The following is a 9,474-nucleotide window of genomic DNA, read 5'->3' on the forward strand; positions in this document are numbered from 1 at the left end:
TGTGACCCCAGATGAGGACATTGAGGTTTAGGGAGATGGAGTCCTTGGCCTAAGAGCAGCCTGCAAGAGGCCAAATGGTGGCATGCAGAGGCTACTTGCTGTCAAAGCCCTGCTTCCATCTGCTCCGCTGGGCTGCTTCTCAGGACAGGGGCCCTTCCTTGTGACCTGGGGTAGTGTTCCCAAGGGGTGGTCCCCTGACCACCTGTGTCAGAGCCACCTGGGGCCTTGGTAGAACCCCAGTTCCAGTCTCCCCCCAAATCAGAGTCTCTGGTGGGGCCTGGGAGTTTGCATGTTTCACATACAGCTGGAAGGTTCTGATAAAGCCCTGCCCTGTAAGGGGGAACGATGGAGTCTCTACCTGTGAGCGCTGATGGTGCGTGAGCCTGTGGCCAGGAGTCCTGCTCCTGTGTGGGGAGGGCACATACATCAGTGTGCAGAGAGCTCTGGTGGTGATAGAAAGAACAAACAAATGAATGAAAAGAGGGAGGGAGGGAGGAAAGAAAAAACTCTAAATGATTAAATGTTCGCCGAAAAGGGAGCAAATTAATAAATGGTGGTATGATACACAAAGGACTACTATACAACAGAGAAAAATGAATGGGTTAGACCCACATACATACACATGATGCCACTTACATAGGAGTTTTAATGCAAAACTGCATTGCGTATTGTTATGGATGCAATGTCATCACCATGGTAACAGCTGACCTCTGTTAAGTACCTCTCTGTTCCAGGCACCATGCTGTGAATTAGGTCTTTCGGTTTGCTGGACAACCTTATGAAGGATAAGTACCACAGTAGTCTCTTTTTCTGAAGAGGAGAAAACTGAGGCACAGAGAGGTTAAGTGACTTGCCCAACCTCACACAGCAAGCACATGGCAGAACAGGGTCAGACCCAGTTGGTTCAGCCCAGTGCCTGGGCTCTAGAGACCACTACCCAGTGTATCATGTACAACTGTCCTCAGAGAACTTGCTCCAGGTGACTGCTGGGTGCTCAGGGCAAACTGGAGTGGGGGTTGCTGAGCAGGGGGATTATGACCCCTCTTGGCAGATGGGGAGACAGGACCATCAGGGCAAAGCTAGTTGCCTGAGGTTGCATAGAGAGTAAATGGCCGGCAATGTTGACCTGTTGGAGGAGCGCAGGCCCAGCACTTTGCTTGCAGCTGCTCGGGAGATGGAGGCTCCTGTCACCCCTGCTTGTGGAGGAGGAGCCTGAGACTGAGTGGAGAGGTGGGTGGGAGCAGGACGGGAGCCCAACTATACCCTGATGAGCACAGGCTGGGGGACCCTTGGGTTCCCCCACCTCCGTGCTGGCTGCTTGTGCTTAGGGCCAGCCAGGGCCAGTGGCCACAACTGCCTCCCAGTTCAAGGGGGGCAGGGCGACACAGAGCCAGCACATATGGGGTGGTGACTTCTTGTCTGCAGGGGCCCCCTGGGGTCCAGCCCAGCTGCAGGAGCCTGGTTGGGGGTCCCAGATCCCTGTGGAATGTTCAGGTGACTTCAGCAGGGTGGGCTGGATTGGGGAGGGCCGTGATGGACTACTTCTTCCTGAGGGCCCAACACAGCACTGGACAACAGGACAGCAAAGAGCACTGGATTCGGAGTCTGCCCAGCCCTGGCATGTTAATGCAGAAGGCCTCTGGGCTGCAGCTTCACCATGGAAGCTGTGGGAGGGGTCTTCAAACAAGACTTCATGCCCCCTCTCAGAGCAGGGTGGAGGAGCCGCAGGTGTGTGCATTAGAGGAGGGGGAGTTTCTGATGACCAAGTGGCAGGCCCTGGGCTAAGCGCATATGGAATCTGTTCACCAGCTCCAGTCACAGGCCCTCTGTGTGTGTCCATTTTACAGATGAGGAAATGGGGTTCCAAGAGGTGAAGGGACTTGCTTTACCTGGCTCGGAAGGGTTCAAGGTCAGACCCAACCCAGTGGACTCCTAGTCCAGTGCTTTTTATCTGTTACACCAGTTGGAATGGACCTGGCCTTGGCCTGGTGGTCTGGGGAAGTGGAGGCAGGGCAGGGGGAGGAGTGAATGCTGGGTGGTGGACACTGCCCCACTCCCAGCAGGCTTCCTGGAGGAGGCAGCTGGTTCAAGTTGGGTTATGAGGCCTTTCCAGCAGAGGTGGGGTTGTTTGGGGTCTCACCAGTGCCCCTCATTCCCACAGGCATCACCTCCTCCCATCGGGCTCCCTGCGTCTGGCCCAGGCCCAGGTCAGTGACAGTGGCCTCTATGAATGCACAGCCAGGAACCCTGTGGGATCTGCCATTCAGAACTACATCCTCAGGGTGCAAGGTAGGGCCTGAGCTGGTAGCACCCTTCACACACCCCAGCCTCTTTTTGGCCTCTCAGTGCCCCTCCCCATCTCCATGCCAGGCTGTCACCTCTTCCTGGCCCTCCAGTGTTTCCTCTGGCAACCCTATTTCCTGTCTTTCTCAAGCACTGTCTCTCCTCCTCAGCCCACTTCTCTCCCTCTCCTGTACCCCTTGGTTGGGCCTGGAGAGGCTGTTCAGAGGCCCCCTGAGAACAGAGGGCAGGGCCCAGTGTCTGTGGGGACTTGGAGGTCTGGAGGGGGGCCCACGAAGAGGGTCCTGGGGGCCCTCCAGTGTTTCCTCTGGCAACCCTATTTCCTGTCTTTCTCAAGCACTGTCTCTCCTCCTCAGCCCACTTCTCTCCCTCTCCTGTACCCCTTGGTTGGGCCTGGAGAGGCTGTTCAGAGGCCCCCTGAGAACAGAGGGCAGGGCCCAGTGTCTGTGGGGACTTGGAGGTCGGGAGGGGGGCCCACGAAGAGGGTTCTGGTCTCAGCTTAGGGTGGGCCCAGGAGTGGGCGTTCACCTATGTGTCCAGATCTTGTGCACAGAAGCAGCCAGTGGGGTCACTCCACCACAGAGGTGGGGGCTTATCCTCCACCAGCACCGAGGAATCACCTAAGACGGGGGTCAGCTGGCCTCCACCCTCAGCCATCTCTGGCCTACCCGCTGTTTTCAGGGGAGAATGATGTCTTCATTTTTAAACGTTTGGGAAAGAAAAGACAAATAATATTTTGTGACATGTGAAAATTACATGAAATTCAAGTTTCAGTGTCCATAAATATCAGTTTTATTGGAGCGCCACCACACGTGTTCGGTTACGTGTCATCTGTGGCTTCCGTGATGGCAGTTGAGCAGCTGAGACAGAGACTATCTGGCCTGCGAGGCCTGAAATATTTACTATCTGGCCCTTTACACAAAAAGCTGACCCCTGATCTAAGCTCACTCCCCATTTTACAGAGAAGTTTCAGAGATGGAGGGGCTCAACGCTTTGCTGTGGGTTTGCACAAGCATATGGGAGAAAAGGAAGCAGGGCGGCTGGTGATGACCAGGGCCTGAGTCAGCAGAGCTGAGTTTGAATGCTCACTCTGCCACCAACTGGTTGTGTGGCTTTAGGCCAGATGCTTGGCATCTCTGAGCCTTGGTTTTTTCTGTAAAGTGGGGGCAATAATGCCTATCCCATAGCTGTCAGAGGGGTATCAATGGCATCAGGCACTCAGTACAAAGGAAACTGTTCTCGTTTTCAGCAAGCGTTGGTGGTGCAGTGGCGGTCAGGGCGTGTACACCCTCGTGCTCTTGGACAGTGAGGCTTGGGGCATGGGGTGGGGGAGGCGACCTCTATCCAGGGGCCAGGTTCCCATGGGTGTTCTTATCTTTGGGCTCCTCCTCTGAAGCTGGGGAGAAAAAGGGCCAGCTTCCTCCAAGGTCCCAGGACACTTGTCCCCGTCTCCGAGACTTCTTCTGGACTCCCTCAGTCTGGCCCCACGGTAGGGCCACCTGGACTCCTGGTCACACAGACCCAGGCTTGGGGCTGGTCCAGCTCCTATCAGCTGATGGAGTGGGTGACTCTGGTCAAGCGACAACCTTTCTGAGCCTCAGTTTCTTCATCTGCAAAATGGGCATGGCATCACCCACCCGATAGGAAGCACCAAATAAGATGCACGATGGGAAAGTGACCAGAAAACACAAATGCAGAAGAAACAAAACCCACCCTCCTTCCACCCCAGGGAAGGGAAAGAGTGAGTCTAGCCGCAACGTTTTTGGCACCACTGTGGGCCAGACCCCGTGCTGGTGGCTCTAGTGCTATATCTCCCTTCATCCGGGGGCGGCTTTGTGAGGAGGGGAAACTGAGGCTCCGGTAAGGGGCAGGGCTGGGATTTGAACCTCCCCCTCTGTGCATGCTTCCCGCCACCCCTACCCCCCATGCTGAGTCAGTCCCGCCTCCCTCTGGGCCTCAGTGTCCCCATCCAACACTGAGCTGGGTGGTTCCCAGCTGGTGGTTCTCAAATGGTGTAAGTGGGCTGGGGGTGGGGCTGGGGCTGAGCACTGAGGAGCGAGTCTTTGATGAGAGCCCATGTGTTCACGCAAAAGGCTGATATTACTCACTCTTGGGGAGATTCATATGGGGAGCCCTACTGTTGTTTTCTGACAAAACAAGGAGATGTCAGCCTTGGATCTCCCCATAGGATGATTTCTGCCTGTTGGTGACATCCAGGGGTTGGGGGAGCCCTGTTGCAGACCTGGCCTTCCCCATGGGTCTGGACTCTGGGACCCTCACCCCGGCCCTCTGCCTCGACAGCCCTCCCCGTGGCCCTGTCAGTGCCCCACCAGGTGCAGCCAGGCCTGTGGGCCCTGAAAGTGCTGAAAGGGAGACATTCTAGACCTGCATTGTGTGGCTGAGGGCACCCCGGAGCCCTGGCTGACCTGGACCAAGGACAGGGGGGACCTGCAGGGCGGGGGGCCCGAGGGCTCCATCCACTTCACAGCCATCCAAACCTCTGACGCTGTGAGGCCTCCAGCAGCGCCAGGGTGGACGCCTGGGAGCTGGAGTTCAGGGTGCTGGGTGAGTCTCCTATACCCCACTCCACCTCCCCTCAATAGCAGCCTGGGTTTCTGAGCTGCTGGACCCCTTCCCTCCTCCCAGCCCCCAAACCCCGAGGCTGGGAGCCCTTTGGTGTTAGACAGCTTTCGGCAGCCCCTGGGGGACTCCATCCTCGGGGTGGGCTGCAGGCGCCTGGGCCCATGTCCAGCTTCTCCCACTTTACAGCTGGACAACCACAGGTCAGTCGTTTACACTCTCTGACCCTACAAAATGTGTCCAGTGATATGTGCGGGGTCAGTGAGAGCATGTGTGTAAAGTGCCTGGTGCACAGGAAGTTCTGGATCTGTGGTGCTAGCGTTCTCACCGTTAGGAATTTGAAACGCATGAGGAGAGTGCAGGGAAGGACGATGCCCAAGCTCAGCCCCCCTAGCCCATGGGGGTCATGCGTGGCCCTGGTGGCTGCTCCATGGGCCACTATGCAGGAGGTGAGCCGGCGCAGCTGGCGTTCTGGAGGAGAATGCCCTGTCCACTGGCCCTGGGCTCCTGGGGGGAGTGTCAAGCTTGGGGCTCGAAGATGTGAGTGCTGCCACATCACCTCCCACCAGATCTGACGCACTGGGGGGCTGATGAGACCAGCGGGCTGCTGGAGAGAGTAGCAGCAGAGAATGCCAGCCTGCTGTGTCCTGCCAGAGGTGAGGCTGGGCCCCGGGGAGGCTGGGTGGGGCAGGAGACCCACCCACATTCCAGCACCCTGGGTCACACACTGGGGGCAGTGCGTATGGGTGTGGAGGGTTCCTCACTCTTATCCAGGGCCACGCCAGGTATTTCCCATCAATAACCCTATAGGATGGGTACTAGCATTTGCTGTTCTGTTTTTTTCATTAGGGGCAATCTAGGCCCAGAGGGGTTAAGCAGCTTGCCCGAGGTCACACAGCCAGAAGGTGACTCACAAAGGATGGTGTGCTTTGACCTTAGCCCTGAGTGTCCATTAAGCCCTGGGCCCCTCTGCGCCTGGAGAGGGGGCAGAGGAAGGCCCAAGTGTCCTAGGATCGATGACTGGTAGCCCCTGCCTGTCCCCAAGCCCCAGACTTTCTCACAGAGGATGATTCACATGTCCTGGGCAAACCAGCCCTTTGAGGCTTCAGCACAGTTTGGGGCTGAGAGAGCCACCCCTCGGTCAACTGCCCAGCACTGAAACCTGCTTCGATCCTCCCAGGCTGTGTACCTTGGGGCGGTTCCCATCTCTTTTCTGAGCCTCAGTTTTCCCAGCTGTACAGTGGGGTCACACCCATCTCTCCACACAGGGCTGCTGTGAAGGCCCAGTGGACAACAGGAGTTTTAGGTCCTGGCATCATGCCTGGCACATAGTAGCGGCTCAGGAAAGTGTGTTAACCGGATGATGCTACCTTTCTGTAAAACCTCCCGGCAGATTCCGCTGCCTGCCCGAGTTGGGCTCTTCTATGACTGGTGAGAGGATGCGCTGTGCCCCCCTCCCACCACCACCACCACCGCATGGACGGCGCTTTCTAGCAGGGCAGGTGTCTGGGTGTCTAAGGGGCAAGTGGCCACTTACAAAAATGCCTGGCAGGAGTCAGGAGAGCTGGTTCTAGTCTCAGCTGCAGTTCCTCAGGCCACGGGGCCCAGGGAAGCCCCTAGACTAGACTGAGGGAGAGGCAGGTGGGAGGCAGGCACTGAGGTGGGAGCCCTGGGAGCCAGGTGGGCTCCCTTATGCAGAGCTGCCCACCTGGAGGGGCTGTTATCCCACCTTTGACCAGTGCGCCACCTTGTGCCAGTCATTGGTAACAGCAAGCAAGGCACTCTTGGGAGGTGGGAGGTGGGAACACTGGACTGGGCCTCCTGCCCTGCTTGCCCCATGGCTGCCTACAAGTCTAACGTCATGTCTGGTCAGCCAGGGGCCTGTCCTCTGGGCCAGACTTCAGCCAGGTCAGCATAACCCAAGTCCTCTGATAACACTGCCTCATCCCAGCCAGTGCCTGCGCCCCAGGCTGCCCCTGGCCTTTTCCCTTTCAAGTTGCTGGCTGCCTAGGGGGCAGTGTTGGGCGCTGGCAACCACCAACCATGTGACCTTGGGCTCGGAGGGCTCTGAGGGCAAAAGGAGAAAGACCAGAGCCCAGGGCCTGGATGTGGGAGCCCTGGTACCTGCAGGGCATGGCACCACCCACCTCCTCCTTGTGGGGCGGGACAGAGGTCAGGAGCCTGGCCACCAACTTGCTGGTGATTTGGGGCAATCATTGCTCCTCTCTTGGCCCCTGTAAAATGGGAGTGGGGCGGTGAGGTGAGTGATTTCCAGGGATAGCCCTCAGTCCCCTGGAGTCTTCCCATCTCAGAGCTTCGGGGCAGTTCTGTGTTACAGCTCCTTTAGGGGATAGATGTTTTAAATTGATTTAAAAATAAAAGTCCCAGCATTCAAAACTCAGTGCCCCTCTAGGCCAGCAGTCCTGATCCTTGGTGGTGGGAGGATGGGCCGGGCCCTCTAGAGAAGCTGAGGAGCTGGGATGGGCATGAGTGTGTTTGTGTGGGGGGGGAGGTGTGTGTGTTCACCACCTGCGTGTCCCCATGGTGGGGAGCAGGTCCCTGGCAGTGGAACACTTGGGCGGGCATCCTGGGCGGGCACAGAGGAAATGGCAGAGGATTCTATGGGAAAAGAAATACGGAGGATTAAGTAGCCCAGAGATCCCAGAGCTCTGGTGGCCACAGGCCTCCCTTCCCCTCACAGCCACCATGCAGCTTCCCCAGCACTTAGGACAGAGCAGCCTGTGGGTGGGGCAGGGGCCCTCCTGAACTAGACCACACCCAGGATACCTTGGATGTGCTGCATCGTAATCTTGCCCCGCCCACAATGGGGTGGCCCACCCCTTCCTCCCACCACCTTTCCCCATCTGTGGCTGAACAGATAAAAGAGCAAGTGAGGCAAAAAGAGTGCGTGTTTCAAAGAGCACCTTGCTGCCAGGGGAGACGGCAGATAAAGGGAGGTGTTGTTAATGATCATTGGTACTAGCAGTGATTGAGGGTCCCGCTGACTAGTGGTGGCAGTGAACGTCGATGGGGTGATGGAGGAGCTGCAGGCTCCCCTCCCGCTTGGTGCCAGTGGAGGTAGGAAGACAGGTGTGGGCCGAGAAGGTGAAGCTATGGGTAAGGGCGGCCCTTGTCCTGAGGTCACTCAGCAAGTCTGCAGAGCTGGGGCTTCCGGGACCCCGAGCCCTACTGTGGCCACTAGACACCAGGCCTCACGAGCATGTGTGCCGCTTGGAAGCCTGGGTCATTTCTTCAGCACCAATCAGAGGACCTACTGTGTGCCCAGGCCCACTGGGGCAGCTGTTCATTGTGTACCCACTGTGTGCCAGGCCAGAAGAGATGACGGTCTGGTGGCAGAGCCAGATGCTGGACAGTCCGACGTGAGGCGTGTCGGAGAAGGGGCTCCAGGAGGACTGTGGTGCTCACAGTGGGGCTGGGCATCTGTCGTCAGCGGTGCCAGACCTCTTGTCTATGCGTTGATCCGATGGGACTGTACGGGTGCTGAGCATGGCAGGCTTGTACATTCATGTGGCACCTACTGTATGCCAGGCGCTGGGCTTGCAGCTGGGCGTGCAGCAGGGAGCAAAGCAAAAGCCCTGCCCTTGTTGGGGAGCTAGACAATAGACCAAAAAAAAAAAATGAAGAAGTATCTTATGAATGTTAGAAAGTTGGAGGTGATGGGTAAAGAAAAGAAAACCCAGGGCCGATGAGGGGATTGGGAGTGCTGGTGGGGGCAATTCCAGATGAGATGGGGCCCCTGAGAAGGGAACCAGGAAAGTCTCTGGCCCCATGCCTGTGACCCCCCGGGGCTCTGGGAGGCTGTGTGGACACGCAGTGCTGGGTGGGAAGATGGCTGGTGTGTGGGCACCTGCAGCTCTGAGGGCCGCTCCTCCAGCCTGTGGGACTAGGAGGTACCTGGGACCCCTCCTCCCCAATGCAGGGTCAGTGACATTTGCACAAGGAGGGGGGCAGTGTGCGTGTGGAGAGGGAAGCGGACAAGGTGTTCATGCTGATGACTCTGTGCCCTGCCAGGGACACCCAAGCCGCAGGTCATGTGGCGGAAGGGCCCATCCTTGGAGCCCCTGTGAAGGCTCTCTGTTCCTGGCCTCTGTCTCTCCTGCTGATGGCAGAGACTACGAGTGCCAGGCCACCAACGAGGCAGGCTCTGCACCCAGGCGAGCCAAGCTGGTGGTCCACGGTGAGCGGGGACCCCAGAGCTGGGGGGACGGCCTGTACACACCTCCCGCTGCTCCCGGGGATGCCTAGGTGTGGCATTCCAGGCTCCTCGGCCTGAAGGCTCACCGCAGGGACGGCTGCGGGTCCCTGCCCCCAGTGCCTGTCCGGAGGGCTTGAGGGTGCTGGGAGAGTGGCAGGTTCCGTGGGCATCCCCTTCCCCAGAGAGACCCCCACGGAGACAGCGAAGGAGAACCTGGAACTCCTTAAATGGCCTTTTAAATGGTCTAGTAGTGAATTCATTTTAGAATGAGCACTGATGGGGGGAGGGGTAGAGCTCAGTGGTAGAGCGTGTGCTTAGCATGTATGGGTTCAATCCCCAGTACCTCCATTAAAATAAAGAAAGAAACCTAATTACCT

The 9,474-nt window shown here is 57.7% G+C and overlaps 1 pseudogene; it reads left to right on the plus strand.

Moving 5' to 3' along the window:
• Positions 1–6,160, plus strand: part of LOC140699909 (hemicentin-2-like) — a 28,342-nt pseudogene extending 22,182 nt beyond the window's left edge.
• Positions 6,161–9,474: the final 3,314 nt, after the last annotated feature.

This window comes from Vicugna pacos, chromosome 11 (assembly GCF_048564905.1).
Source record: "Vicugna pacos chromosome 11, VicPac4, whole genome shotgun sequence".
In the NCBI taxonomy this organism is placed as follows: Eukaryota; Metazoa; Chordata; class Mammalia; order Artiodactyla; family Camelidae; genus Vicugna; species Vicugna pacos.